The sequence below is a fragment of the Mobula birostris genome, chromosome 7 (genome assembly GCF_030028105.1).
Source record: "Mobula birostris isolate sMobBir1 chromosome 7, sMobBir1.hap1, whole genome shotgun sequence".
NCBI classification, from domain to species: domain Eukaryota; kingdom Metazoa; phylum Chordata; class Chondrichthyes; order Myliobatiformes; family Myliobatidae; genus Mobula; species Mobula birostris.
In genome coordinates this window covers 154,919,476-154,933,927 of record NC_092376.1, presented here as the reverse complement: position 1 = coordinate 154,933,927, position 14,452 = coordinate 154,919,476, and the positions used below count along the sequence as shown (strand labels likewise).

Below are 14,452 nucleotides of genomic sequence, written 5' to 3'. Positions count from 1 at the left end.
CATTGACAACGGAAAAATAAACAGAAATGTAGAGTGGATCTGACCCAGCACAGAGTTTTTAACTTTATTGCTGCGTGGGTGCTATGGTAATTGGGGGCCCTGATTCACTAGATTGACTGGAGAAACAAGCTGTATTCAAAACTATACAGAGAAAGCAAAGCAGCTGCAATTTGTATGTGAAATTTCAGTTAATTTCTTAATGGTGCTATGGTGATACTATTGTAATTTCTGCTGGGGCTATAGCACCACTTTAGTGCTGCCCCTGCTAATTGGGGAGAAAGTTCAAACTGTGTTTTTCTTTCTTCGATTTGATTACCTTTGCTCACCTCAGCTTGTGTGCCTGTTTCTCATGGAATTCCCCCTTTGTAAATGAGGAACTCCTGCAGAATTTGTCTTGGATATTGCATCCTACCTGTCTATATACACAAGCCGAGGCAATATAATATGGAGTGCAAGCTGTTGCCCATGTAGCAAGCTCCCCGACTCCACGCACCTGATGAACCCAAAGGAACAGCAAAGGCCAATACAGTTTGGCACCAGTGGTATCTACGTTGAATTGCCAGCCAACTCAACGTAGGCCTGCCTTAGGGACTCCAGCTCCGGATTTTCCCTTCCGGGTTTGCTCTCGAAGCCTTCCCCATGAGTGGGTATAGCCGAAAGGCAGTGGAAGTTGGAAATCAGAGTTTCCTTCTCCTAGATGAGGTGTCAGCCTCGGAGGAGGAGCCCCTTATGTCTGAAGTGACTGGTTTTAAGGCGCCAATAGCCCACCTTTGCCCCTTCTGTCAGTAGAAATCATTCTGCCGGGCTAAGTAGCTAAGCCACATGTGAAGGTCAGGAGCTGGACTTGGTTGTCAGAGGCTACTTGAGACAGATGCCATTGAAAACACTTAATAGGCAATGGGAGCTTCGTGCCATTACCACCCCTGGCTATGACAACCTTAAATACTCATAAAATGTCACCTGATCTTTATTCAAGTCACAATAATAGACGTACACAATCGGCCTAAACTAATAACACACACAGGTAGATAGGGTAGTTAAGAAAGCTTATGAGGTGTTAGCCTTCATAAATCAAGGGATAGAGTTTAAGAGTCGCGAGGTAATGATGCAGCTCTATAAAACTCTGGTAAGGCCGCACTTGGAGAACTGTGTCCAGTTCTGGTCACCTCACTATAGGAAGGATGTGGAAGCATTGGAAAGGGTACAGAGGAGATTTACCAGGATGCTGCCTGGTTTAGAGAGTATGCATTATGATCAGAGATTAAGGGTGCTGGGGCTTTACTCTTTGGAGAGAAGGAGGATGAGAGGAGATGTGATAGAGGTATACAAGATAATAAGAGGAATAGATAGAGTGGACAGCCAGCGCCTCTTCCCCAGGGCACCACTGCTCAATACAAGAGGACATGGCTTTAAGGTAAGAGGTAGGAAGTTCAAGGGGGATATTAGAGGAAGGTTTTTTACTCAGAGAGTGCTTGGTGCGTGGAATGCACTGCCTGGGTCAGTGGTGGAGGCAGATACACTAGTGAAATTTAAGAGACTACTAGACAGGTATATGGAGGAATTTACGGTGGGGGGTTATATGGCAGGCAGGGATTAAGGGTTGGCACAACATTGTGGGCTGAAGGGCCTGTACTGTTCTATGTTCTAATAGCATATTTCATGTCTTTATCGAACACACTATTTAATTATTCAGTCCAGGATGGATAAAATATGTAAATTATTGTGTTTAATAACTGGTAGAACCTCATTTAGCGGCTATAGCCTCCACCAAATAGTTCTTGTACCTGCTGATTAGACTTGCAGAATGACAAGGAGGAATTTTGACCCATTCCTCCATACAAAGCTGTTTCAGTTCATCAATATTTCTGGGATACCTTGCATGATTCGTCCTCTTCAGATCATGCTGCAGCATCTCAATTGGGTTAAGGTCTGGATCCTACTTGAGAGCAGTGGTTTCCTCTGTGGTGTCCTTCCACGAACACCATTCTTGTCCAATATTTTTCTTGCTGGATACTTGAGCAGAGACTTTAGCAAGTACTAGAGATTTCTGCAGATCTTTTGCTGTTACCCTTAGGTTTTTTTTTACCTCTCTCAGCATTGCACATTACGCTCTTGGTGTGATCGTTGTAGGAAGCCCACTCCTAAGGAGAATAATATCAGCACTGAGGTTCCTCCTGTTTGGAGACAATTTCTGTACTGTGGATGGATGAATAATCAGGTCTTTAGAAATGCTGTTGTTTCCTTTTCCAGCTTCATGCATCTCTACAATTCTTCTGAGGTCCCCTGAAAGTTGTTTTAATTGAGGCATGGTGCACATAAACATATCTATCTTGAGAAGAGCAGGCTCTGTCAGTAACTTGACTTTGTCTGTCTTTTTTTTCATATAGGACAGGGCAGCTCTCGGCCCACACCTCCAATCTCATCTCATTGATTGGAGCACTTGACTCCAAATAGCTTTTGTGGAAGGCATTACCCCAGAAGTTCACATAGTTTTTCCAACAAATACATGTAATATTGGTTCATTTTTCTCAATAAACAAATGAACAAGTATAATGTTTGTGTGTTATTTCTTTAATTGGGTTCTCTTTATCTAGTTTTTGGACTTGCATGAAAACCTGATCACATTTTAGGTCATATTTATACAGAAATAGAGATATTTCTACAGGGTTCACAAACTTCCTAGCACCACTGTAGAAGCCCTTGGTATCCTCCTCCATCTTGTCTGCTAAATCAAACTCATGTCTTCTTTTAGCCTTCCTAATTCCCTTAAGTGTTCTCTTGCATTTCTTGTACTCAAGTGCCTCATCCCTTCCTGCCTGTTTATACTTGCTAAGCACTACTTTTTTCTCTTTACCAAGGCTCAATCTTTCAACAGCCAATGTTCCATAAACCTGTTATTCTTGCTTTTTATTCTGACAGGAACATGCAAACTCTGTACTCTCAAAATAGCACTGTTGAGGCCTCCCACTTGCCAAGTACACCTTTACCAGAAAACAACCTGCCAATCCACACTTGCCAGATCCTTTCTGATACAGTATTTTAAATTAGGCCTTTTGCCAATTTATAATCTCAATCCAAGGACCAGGCCAATCCCTTTACATAATTATCTTGAAACTAATGCATTATGATCACTAGATGCAAAGTATTCCCCTATACAAACTTCTGTTACCTGCTTTGTTTTACTTCTCGCCCTTTTGTAAAGATTGGTGCAATGGATTTATGAGCATTGATGAATCTGCAAAAATCGTCTAGTCATTAATCCCAGATGTGCCTTCAACTGGATTAAATTTGCTGGAGCTTTAATAATGACTTTTACCTCTTTATACTGAGTTCCTTGTGTCCAAGTACTTTGTTTTAGATACCAAAATGATGCACTTGTTTCTCTTTAAAACTTTTCCAGTCTGCTCAACATTTCTGGGTTTGCAGGTGTTCATATCTGGAAACTCCCTTAACCAGGATATCATCCGTAAAGCAATGCTGGAAATACCCTGCAGCAGCCTCTCCACAGCTCTCTAAATCATGACAGGTGTGGATAAAATAAAAGACTGGTTGTCTGCATGTGAACAAACCGTTGTGTGTGTTGACAGCCAAAAGCTTGGACTGATCCCATGATACTCTGTTAGTATGCATGAACATGACTTGTATCTAATTTGGTGAACTGCTGCCCTCCAGCAAAACTGTAAATAGGTCTTCTATTTCAGGAATGGGATACTGCTCCAAGGATAAGACTCCATTCACAGCTGGCTTGTAGTTTCTAGAAATCCTAATGAATATTATGCTTTAATACTGCAGGAAAAAATGCTTAATGTCCATTCAGAGTCTTTCAATCAGAGAAGCCTGGACTATATGTTTCCAGTTCTGGTTTCATTGCAAAACCTTAGCTTAAGGTGTAGTCAACCAACATGATCAACTGAAATTTTGGCTTTGATGCCTTTCAACCTGCTGAGATCATTTCTGATGGTCTGCATACCACCTGTCAGGCTCCACCCTCACCTACTGTATCTTAATATGACTGTTCCTCCAAGAGAATATCTTTCTGCCATCCCCTTCCCAAAAAGTTGGGTCCTGAACCTAAAGATTAGATAGTTAAGCCTGTCTTTGAAACCAATTGTGCTTTATTTTCATATTTCTGACTATCCAATTGCATATTTGGTCTGTTCATCGGTATAATACTGCATGCACAACAGTGTTACACTCGCATCACATCTGTCATTCACTTTCAAGACCATCAGTAATTCTACATTTAAGACACTCCCCCTTTTATTAAACATTGTGATCATGTTACAGTTTTAATTTGATTTCTTTGCATGCTGAGGAATGGTGAAAAGTAGGATTTTGATTTTTTTTTTACTTTTCAACTTTGGGAACAATTTCCCTTGTTGCCAACATACAAACTCAGCCTGCACTTTTGTATTTTAGGATGTTCATTTTCCTCAGGCCTATTGACCGCACATATATTCTGTAAGGAAAGAGTTAACTGTGATTCCTCCATGGTATATGCTCAAATAAAATTGACATTCATATTGGTGTCAGATTGGAATGTGGTTATTACCTGCATTCCCCTCTTATTGACCAATATTTTGTCTCTATTTTGAATCCACATAGTTACTGATTAGATACTGGTGAAGAATGTTTACCCCCTTGCACACCTGGGGCATCTGTTTGAGATGTGTGTGTCTAGGGTGGGGGCTGCGAGAGTTAAAAAGGGTCTTGAAGGTGATAAAAGGGGCAATTTCTTTATGCAAGGGGGAATCTTCTCGGGCTAGGTCATGACTATTGTAGGTGTTAAGAATTGGAGATGGGGACAAGATGGAGAGAGCTGGGTGAGAGTTTATCAGATCTGTGGTTCCCCTCTGGCATTATGCAGATCAGCTCATTAAGTGGATGGTGAGCATCATTTTGTTTTCAGTACAACGTCAGTAATCATTTGTCTGTCTTTCTGTATTGTATGTTTTATTCAACTCTAAAGTGATTTCTTGTGGCCTTCAACAAATGCACAGTGCTTCCTTTTGCTTGCCAATACCCTTAACTGAATCGAAAAAAACACAACAAATCTTATTTTTTTTGTTACATCTGTACAAACAGCCTTTGATTAATAGGGCGCCTGCCTCAGAACAAAACTGTGACAAGACCCAAAAGTTAATTACTCCAGATGACTTGGAAGAAATGAACAATACATATTCATGTAAATTATATGCACTGCTACTGATCCCAGATTAATCTCTATAATTATAAGGTTTGCTTTTATTGATCAAATTTAAAATTTTGATAAATGCTGCCCACTGGAAGTGCATAACTCCAGGAGGATTCTATAATGGTAGCAAAACTGCAATACTGAAAAATGAAGCAATTAAAATTGTACTGTGCAGTTCCCTTTTCAGGAGAGGTTGAGACGGAGACAAAGAGCAGATAAGTTGTGCTTTGAAGTTACTAATAACAGAACATATTAACTTCCTTTCATCTTGTCTTTTAAGCTCTTGAACAGGCTCCTATATTTTTTTTGAAACAATCCACAAATTTTTGAACAGGGTGCATGACTCAATGAAAATGTGTTTTTTGGCAAATGTAGGTGAATGTGGAAGAATGGGTATATTTGAATTTGGGAAAATTAAAAATTGTAAATAGGGATGAGTTACTGTGAACAGTGGAAGTTATAGAACATGGAACAGTAAATGATACAGATATTTTGAAAATATTCCAAGAGCAAATTAAAACTGCATGAAGGCTTTTGATTTGCACGATGCAAGGAAATCCATGTCTTGTGAAATCTGTTCTGCAACAAGACTATAATGTGCACACTTAGTTATTCTCTGAAACTGTGTGCATTTAGCACTGTTGTTGAGAGCTGCTGCTTAAGGAAAACTAGTTGTAAATAATTCATGTCAGATGTACCTCTAAACTTTTTTCCTGCTGACTACTCTCTGCTTTGTGGGAAGTTTCTAGAACAGTTGGATTTAATTCTTTGAATTTATTCTAGTTTCAAATGTTTTCATGATTTATAATCTGTTATGACTGGCCTTTTCCAAAACGCTCCCACAGCTGAAATTACAAACATGTTTTAAATGCAATGTTTAAGCTTTAAATGTTGGAACTGGAAGACTGTCAGTTAAATGTGGCTTATTTCCACACTCTAATTTGTACTGAAATACTTTGCTTCTCTGCAGTTTATATTTCCACTTTGTTACCTAGGATTTCAACTAAGTTCATAAAGGAAATTCAAAGATTCAAGATTCAAAAAACTTTATTGTCATTCTAACCGTACATCAGCTCTGCAGGGCAGAATGAGACAGCGTTTCCCAGGAGCAGTGCAATCATAACATAACAAACGCAACACTAAATAATAAACATAACAATAAATAATAAAACACAACAGCCGCATGTCAGTTAAAATCAAGTTATAAGTGTCCAGTGCAAGTTAAAAGTGTCCAAAGCAGAGTCAGGTGGAGCAGCTATTTAGCAGTCTGACTGCCTGTGGGAGGAAGCTGTTTAGTAGCCTTGTGGTTTTAGTTTTGATGCTCCTGTAACGTTTGCCTGATGGCAGAAGAACAAACAGTTCATGGAGAGGGTGTGAGGGGTCATATATTTACCCTTCACACAAATGCAAATATTTCAATTTGTTTTTGTCTCTGTATATAGATTTAAAATTGTTTAATGTCATTTCCTGTACACAAGTGTAAAGGAGAATGAACTGATTGGTGCTCCAGAGCCAAGGTAGCACAAAAACATAAAAGATGATAAACACAGTAATAAAAATACACAAGATAGCTTGTATATATTGCATGTCCATAAAGCGTTGCTATGTTGTACACAAGTTGTATGACAGGAAGTGATAAAATGGTGGGTAGAGGTATTGATCAGATTTGCTGCTTGGGGAAAGTAACTGTTTTTGAGTTCGGTGGTCCTGGTGTGGAGTGGTACACGCAGTATGGATGTGCAAAGTCCATCTCTCTTCAGACTCAAAGTAGAGGTGTTGATAAGGTTTGACTGGGTAGGATGGCTTCTGGCACTGAGAAGTTGTGTGTAATGTGTACTCCCAGGAGTTTGCAGTTTCCACAGCTGTGCCACCGATGTAAAGGAGGGTGTTGGTGGTGAGAGTTCTACTGACGTAGATAAATATCTCTTTTGTCTTGTTGACGTTAAGGAAGCAATTATTTGCCCAGTACTATGCCTCAAGATCTACCACCCCTTCTCTATATGCTGTCTCATCGTTGTTGGTGGTGAGCCCCACCACTGTGGTGTCATCACGCGAATCTGACTGTGATTGCTTGGGTGTTTGGCCGTGCAGTCATATGTGAACCCAGTGCACAGCCCCGGGGGCACCTTAAGGATGATGGGAAGGGAGGAGCGGTTGTGCATTCTGACTATCTGGGGTCTGTTTGCTAGGAAATCCAACACCCAGTTGTACAATGGCATATTTAGACCAAGGACTAGCAGCTTGTTTACCAAGGCCTGTGGGACAATAATATTGAATGCTGAATTGAAATCCAAAAGTAGTGTTCTGACAGAAATGTCGTTGTTTTCTTGGTGTATCAGGGCTAAGTACGTGACAGATGCTATGGCATCTGTTAGTAAGCATATTGGTGAGTGTCCAATGTGGCAAGAATGGAGCTTTTGTTATGTGCCATTATCAGCCATTCAAAGCAATTCGTGATGCTTGGCGTCACTGCCACTGGGCAGCAGTCATTTAGTTCTGAGTGTGTAGAGTTCTTTGGTACAGAGATGATGGTGGCTGATTTGAAGCATGTGGGGACAGCAGACTGGATGAATGAAGTATTGAAGATGTCAGTGAGCTAGTGTTCACATTCCGTGAGTACTCATTGGATTTTGTCTGGCCAGGCCACCTAATGGGGATTGATTCTCTGTAGAGTCCTACTCGCATCTGCATTTAGACAGTAGAAGCATACCTGTGAGGGGTTGGCTTTCCTGGCCAGCACAGTATTTCATGACTTGAAATGTGCATAAGTTGTTTAGAGCATCAGGAGGGGTGACATCACTGGCCCAGTCAATGCCTTTTTTCCTTGCATAATCTGTCATGCCCTTGATGCCCAGGCACTTGTGCCAGGTATCATTATCAGACAGGTGTTCCTGAGGTTTTTTTTGTGTGTAGTGGGCCTTGCCCTCTTGATGCCGAAGATGAGGTTTCACCTGGCAGCTCTCAGAGCTGTTCTGTCACTGGACGTGAAGACAGCATCACAGGGTTTTAATAGGGAGCACACTTCTGCATTCAGCCAGGGCTTCTAGTTGGGCCCTGACATGACCGCTCCTGAGGTACCAACATCGTCTACACGCTGGCTGACAAAGTCGGTGACCTTTGAGGCATATTCCTTGAGGTCTGTATCTTCATAGTTTGTGGCGGCCTCCTTGGACATCTGCCAGTTAGTCCATTCAAAACAGTCCTGGAGCATAGATTGCCTCATTGGGCCATACAGCAATGGTCTTCTTGACTAGTTTTTCCATGTTCAGCAGTGATCGATATGCTGGGAGTAAGATTTAGGAGTTGTGATCTGAGAGGTTAAGTTGAAGCAGTGGGATGGCATGTAAGTACGTTTGTATAGACATGCTCCCGTCTGCTTGCTTGTAGGGTTGTTCACCAAGTCTGTAGGTTAGGTCGCAAACCGGTTGGCCAGGAACCAGGGGAGACAACTGCCAGCCTGACAGCCAACCAATCAGAACAATGAGTCAGACCAATATAAACATGAGCACATGGTAGAAACAGCACTTAATTGCTCATTGATGACGTCACATCGACTGGAGTCGAAATGTTTGCGACCTAACCTCCAGGCTTGGCGAACAACCCTACAAACAAGCAGCCAACCTGAGTTGCCAATCTTGTTTCACTTCAAATGGTCCAGTCTCTTCTGTAGATGAACTGCAATTCATTTGCAATGTATTGTAGTGCTCCTAAATACATATTTCATTTGGGGCAACATGATTAAAGTGATCTAAAGTGAAATGCACACGTTTTGGTGAGTCTTGGCCTGAAATATTGACTGTTTATTCCCCTCCATAGATGCAGCCTGGCTAGCTCAGTTCCTCCAGAACTTTGAGTGAGCTGATCTAAAGTCAGAGTTTAGTATGCATGTTCTCCCCATGACCCTGTGGGTTTCCCCTGGATGCTGTGTTTCAACCACTGCCAAAGACGTACAGGTTGGTGTATTAATTAGCTGCCGTAAGTTCCCTTTAGCGTAGGTGGTGACAGGATAATTGTAGAGGAGTTGCTGGGAATGCCAGAGGGTTAAATGAAATTTGTGCATGGTTATTTGATGATTTTTGAAGATGCATTGTATCAAAGGGCCTCTTTCCATCCTGTGTAAGTCTGGTCTTTTTTTTAATCTCCTATGCACTCCACAAATATTGTTATATGCACATACTACATTGCAGGAAAAATGCCCTTGCCTAATGTATGACCTAAAATCCCCTGTGCAGGAAGTGCTTTTTTTCTGTGTGGAGGACTAAACAGTTTGAAATTTCCTGCAAGTTTGGCAGATAATTAATTGATCTAATGCATCACATTTCTGTAACACCAAAGATAAATAAGAGATTTTATTTATTGGATTTCCATCCAGTACTGTCTGTGAAGACTGGTACTCTAAGCCCATTGGGATTAAGTTTCCCTGCACTGCTCCAGGAACATTATGTGGAAATCATGCTGAAGTATTCTTGGCACCAAGGGGTGTGTAGTTGAACTTCTGGATTGAAAATAGGACAACACAGAAATACTCAGTCAGATTTTGCTTCATTGGTTGGGGGAAGTAGAGTTGGTAGGGAGAAAAATCTAAACTTGAATACCTTCTGTAAACAATGTAATAAAAAAAACAACCCTATTATTTTATTCTGGAAACTGGACTAAATGCTTCTGATTACACGTCTGTTTCCCACAGACGCACATTTAGTGACATAATTCCCTGTACAATGCATGTTGGAGCACTGCTGGGAGGGATCAGTACAAGCATTTTCAAAATGCACCTGTTGTTGCGAGCTCAGCCCCACTGATTTTCATTGATTTTAAAGTTAACTTAAAATCCTATAGTCTGTTAAAACAAATGAGTTAGTAGTTTCAAGTGATATATCTGCTTAAGAAATTTCTGGTTTGGAAGTATTTACTACAATGTACTTTCTGTTAAATTATACAACACAGAATTCTGCACAGCAGGAGAAAATGTCAAAGGGTTTGGCTCATTTAAAGCTTTATTTCGATGAGAATATTTAGGTTTATAAAGAAATAGAGTACTGTGCAAAAGTCTTAAGCACATGTATACACCTAGGGTGCGTAAGAGTTTTGCACAGTATGGTAGTAATTTTACGTGTTGCACTGTACTGCCGTGCAAAAAAAATTGTGATGTGAGTGATAAACCTGATTTTGATATGGGTCTCAATTGTGGACTGAGAGTGGAAAATGGACAGGGAGAGGAGAATCATAGTTTGGAAAAGGGAAAGGGAGAGGGGAAGAGGCAGGAAGCACTGGAGTCATTCTGTAATATGACTAATTATTCTCTCAATAATGGACAAACACAATATAGCTAAACTAATAACACACATGCAACTATACTTCTCGTCAATACTGAGTACACCATTTAAAAAATCAGTCTAAGTTCAAAAACTTTGTGAACCCTCTTGGGTAATGCCTTCTTCAAAAGCTATTTGGAGTTGAGTGTTCCAATCAATGAGATGGGGTTGGAGGTGTGGGTTGTAGAGGTGCCCTGCCCTATATAAAACAAACACATAGTCAGGTTACTGACAGAGCCTGCTCTTTTCAAGGAAGATCTGTTTATGTGTACTATGCCTCAATCAAAATGACTTTCAGAGGACTTTAGAAGAAGAATTGTAGAAGTGCACGGAGCTGGAAAAAGCAACAAAAGCATTTTTAAAGACCTGGGCATTCATCAGTCCACAGCAAGAGAAATTGTCTCCAAATGGAGGAAACTCAGTACTGTTGTTACTCTCCCTAGGAGTGGGTTTCCTGCAAAGATCACCGCAAGAGCACAATGTGCACTGTTGAAGGAGGTGGAAAAGAACCCAAGTAAACAGCAAAAGACCTGCAGAGATCTCTCGAACTTGTTGATGTCTCTGTTCATGCATCCACTATAAGAATATATTGCACAAGAATGGTGTTCTTGGAAGGACACCACAGAGGAAACTACTGCTCTCCCCAAAAAAAAAAGTTGCTGCACATCACAAATTTGCAAAAGACCACCTGAATGTTCCACAGTGCTTCTGGGGCAGTGTTCTGTGGACAGGTGAGACAAAAGTTGAACTTTTTGGCAGAAATGCACATTGCTACATTTGAAGGAAACAGGATGTTGCACACCAACACCAAAACCTCATCCCAGCTGTTAAGCATGGTGGAAGGAGAAGCATGGTTTGGGGCTGCTTTTGCTGCCTCAGGACAGCTTGCAATGCATTGAGTGAACAAATTGTATCAAGACACGTACAGGAGAATATCAGGGTAGTGATCTGTCACCTGAAGCTTAATAGAAGTTGGATGATGTAACAAGACAATGATCCAAAACACAAGAGTAAATCAACAGCAGAATGGTTTAAAAAAGGAAACTTGTATTTCAGAATGGTTAAGTCAGAGTCTAGACCTTAGCCCAATTGAGATGCTGTAGCCTGACCTGAAGAGGGCTCTTCATTCAAGGTATCCTGGAAATATTGATGAACTGAAACAGCTTTGTATGGAGGAATGGTCTAAAATTCCTCCTCACCATTCTGCAAGTCTGATCAGCAGCTACAGGAAACATTTGGTGGAGGCTATTACTGTTAAAGGTTCTACCACTATTAAGCACAAGAATTCACATACTTTTGCCAGCCTGGACTGTGAATTAAACAGTGTGTTCAATAAAGACATGAAATGTACAATTGTATGTTATTAGTTTAGGCAGATTGTGCTTGTCTATTTTTGTGAGTTAGATGAAGATCAAACCACAGGTTGAGTAATTAACGCAAAAAAACAGGTAACTGTTAAGGGTCACAATCTTATTCTTGCAACTGTATATAACAGTAAAAATATGAACCAGGGTATTACATATGCCTGAAACTTTCGCACGGTACTGTAACTCCAGATCCACCGCCTGATATGTAAAGCACTCCAGTGAGCCATATTCTTTGTCTAAGGGCTTCCACAGATTTAAATTATGAGTTGTGACTGAAAATCTTGGAAACTTGCTGAAATTTTCAAAAAAAAACACAAAGCCAATTGACAAATTGCCTTTTGGGTGTCTCAATCCAGTTTTGTTTCCCCTTTACTCCAGATAATACAAAATACTCATGGCTCCGTATGTCTAAGTAGGCAATGGATGCGCCCGTTTGGGGCGCAGACCTGGGCGATGAATATGGAGATTCTGGGCTGCCCAGACATCCAGATCCCCCTCTCGGCCTCGCAGATGTTGTCCAAAGGAATGCGAAGCAGTACATTTGGCATCTGCTTGGCTGCAGGAGCTGCTGGGAGGTGACGTGATACGTCATCCAACCACCTTAGGGGCTCCACACTGGATTTGTGTAGGGTTTACTCCTTAGCCTTCTCTTCTTCTGAAGATACCCACAAAGCAGTGGGATCCGTAACCCTGGGCAGGGGCCCATACCGGGTACTGTCAGCCAGAGCCAGCTGAGCCCAGGACTCAGGTGAGGCAGGGTCGTCACGCCCTGCAGTAGTGACATATGGAGCCACTACCCACTACCCACAGTACAAAATACGGGATTGAAATTGGTGTATTACCATTAGATGTACAGAGGTGGTGAAAACTTGTCTTGCTTACCGCTTTTACTGATCAATTCATTACACAGTGCACTGAGGCAGTACAAGGTAGAAATTATAGATGGATGAGCAAGTCCCAACAGAATCACTTTTATTGTCAATGTCTTACATGAAGAGAAATTGAATTTGTTGCAGGAGCAGTACAACACAAATTCACAAAAACTGCAAGTTACAAAATACAAAAAGAGTGTTCATGGACAGGCCAGAAATCTGATGGAGGGGGAGAAGTTGTTTCTAAATAAGTGGTTCTTCAGTCTCCTGTAACACCGCCCTGAAAGTAGTAATGAAAAGCGGGCATGCCACAGATGGTGAGAGTCCTTAAAAATCGATGCTGCCATCTTGAGGTGCTGCCTCTTAAAGATGTCCTTGATAGTGGAACTAAAACAGAAGATCCTCTTGATCAGGAGGCTGAGGTGTGCTAAAGATGTATGAGGTTCAGAATGGCTGTAATTTTAGTCACCCTAAACATCTGATAGGTCAGTGGTGTGGGCCACTTCCATCTGGTCTAGATCAATTGTCCAGTTAGAACCCTAAACAGGCCTATAATGTTCATCTTGAAATAAATTCTATAATTCAGATCTTGTGCTTTCTATAGAGAATATTTCACATTGCCTTATGAAATTGATTTTTGCCCATTAAAAATATCCCATTCCATCACTAAATTTTGTGTATCCTTTTATCTCAAACCCAATACTTTCCCTCTGACACATTTTTATATGAATAGTTACATCTTTCTTAATATTTTTATAACATTTTTGGTGGAAGAATTGTACTTCTGGTAAAATGACTAAGATTGGATAAAGATCTACTTTTTAGCTTTAGAGATATTGTGGAATAGGGCCTTCCAGCCCTACGAGCCATATCGTCCAGCAACACAATGATTTTTGACCCCAGCCTAATCACAGGACAATTTGCAATAACCAATTAACTACTAACCAGTCTGCCTTTGGACTGTGGAAGGAAACTGGAACAACCAGAGGAAACCCGTACGCTGATGGGAAGGAATGTACAAACTTGTTTACAGAGGATGCAGAACTTGAATTCTGAAGCCCTGAGCTGTAATCTTGCACAAACTGCTACACTACTGTGATGTCCCTGGAAGCAAGATGGACAACTGAAAGAAACTTGTATTTTATGGTTTTGTAATTGAAATTATATTGTTATTTTGAATAAACAACCACTTTTCTTGTCTCTGTTCCTTCTCCAAAATATACCTTCTGGAGGTTTAAATTCTTGTTCTTCCTGGTGTTTGTCATTTATAGTTGTAAATTAACCTATATTCAGTCATTATGTAGTAATTGGGGAACTGGTATGGAAGCCCTTAAATGGAAAAGTAGTGGATACAGTCCAGGTCATCATTGGTTAAGCCCTCCTTACCACTGAGCACTTGTACATGGAGTGCTGTAGCAGGAAAGCAGCATCCATCAAGGACCCACCACCTTGGCCATACTCTCTTCTTGCTGCTGCCTGCAGGAAGAAAGAACAGGAGCCTCAGGACACACACAACAAGGTTCAGGAACAGTTATTAGCCTTCAGCTATCAGGCTCTCGAACCAGTGGGTATAGCTTCACTCACCCCATCGCTGAACTGTTCCCACAACTAATGGACTCACTTTCAAGGACTCTTCATTTCATGTTTTCAATAGTTATTGCTTAGGTTTTTTTTTGTATTGCAGAGTCTGTTGTCTTTTTGTACATT

At 40.9% G+C, this 14,452-nt stretch overlaps 1 protein-coding gene across 1 annotated transcript in view; it reads left to right on the top strand.

The window, feature by feature from the left end:
- The window catches only part of LOC140200521 (PDZ and LIM domain protein 4-like), a 109,690-nt gene that overhangs the window by 42,877 nt on the left and 52,361 nt on the right, over positions 1-14,452 (top strand). The window lies entirely within an intron of this gene.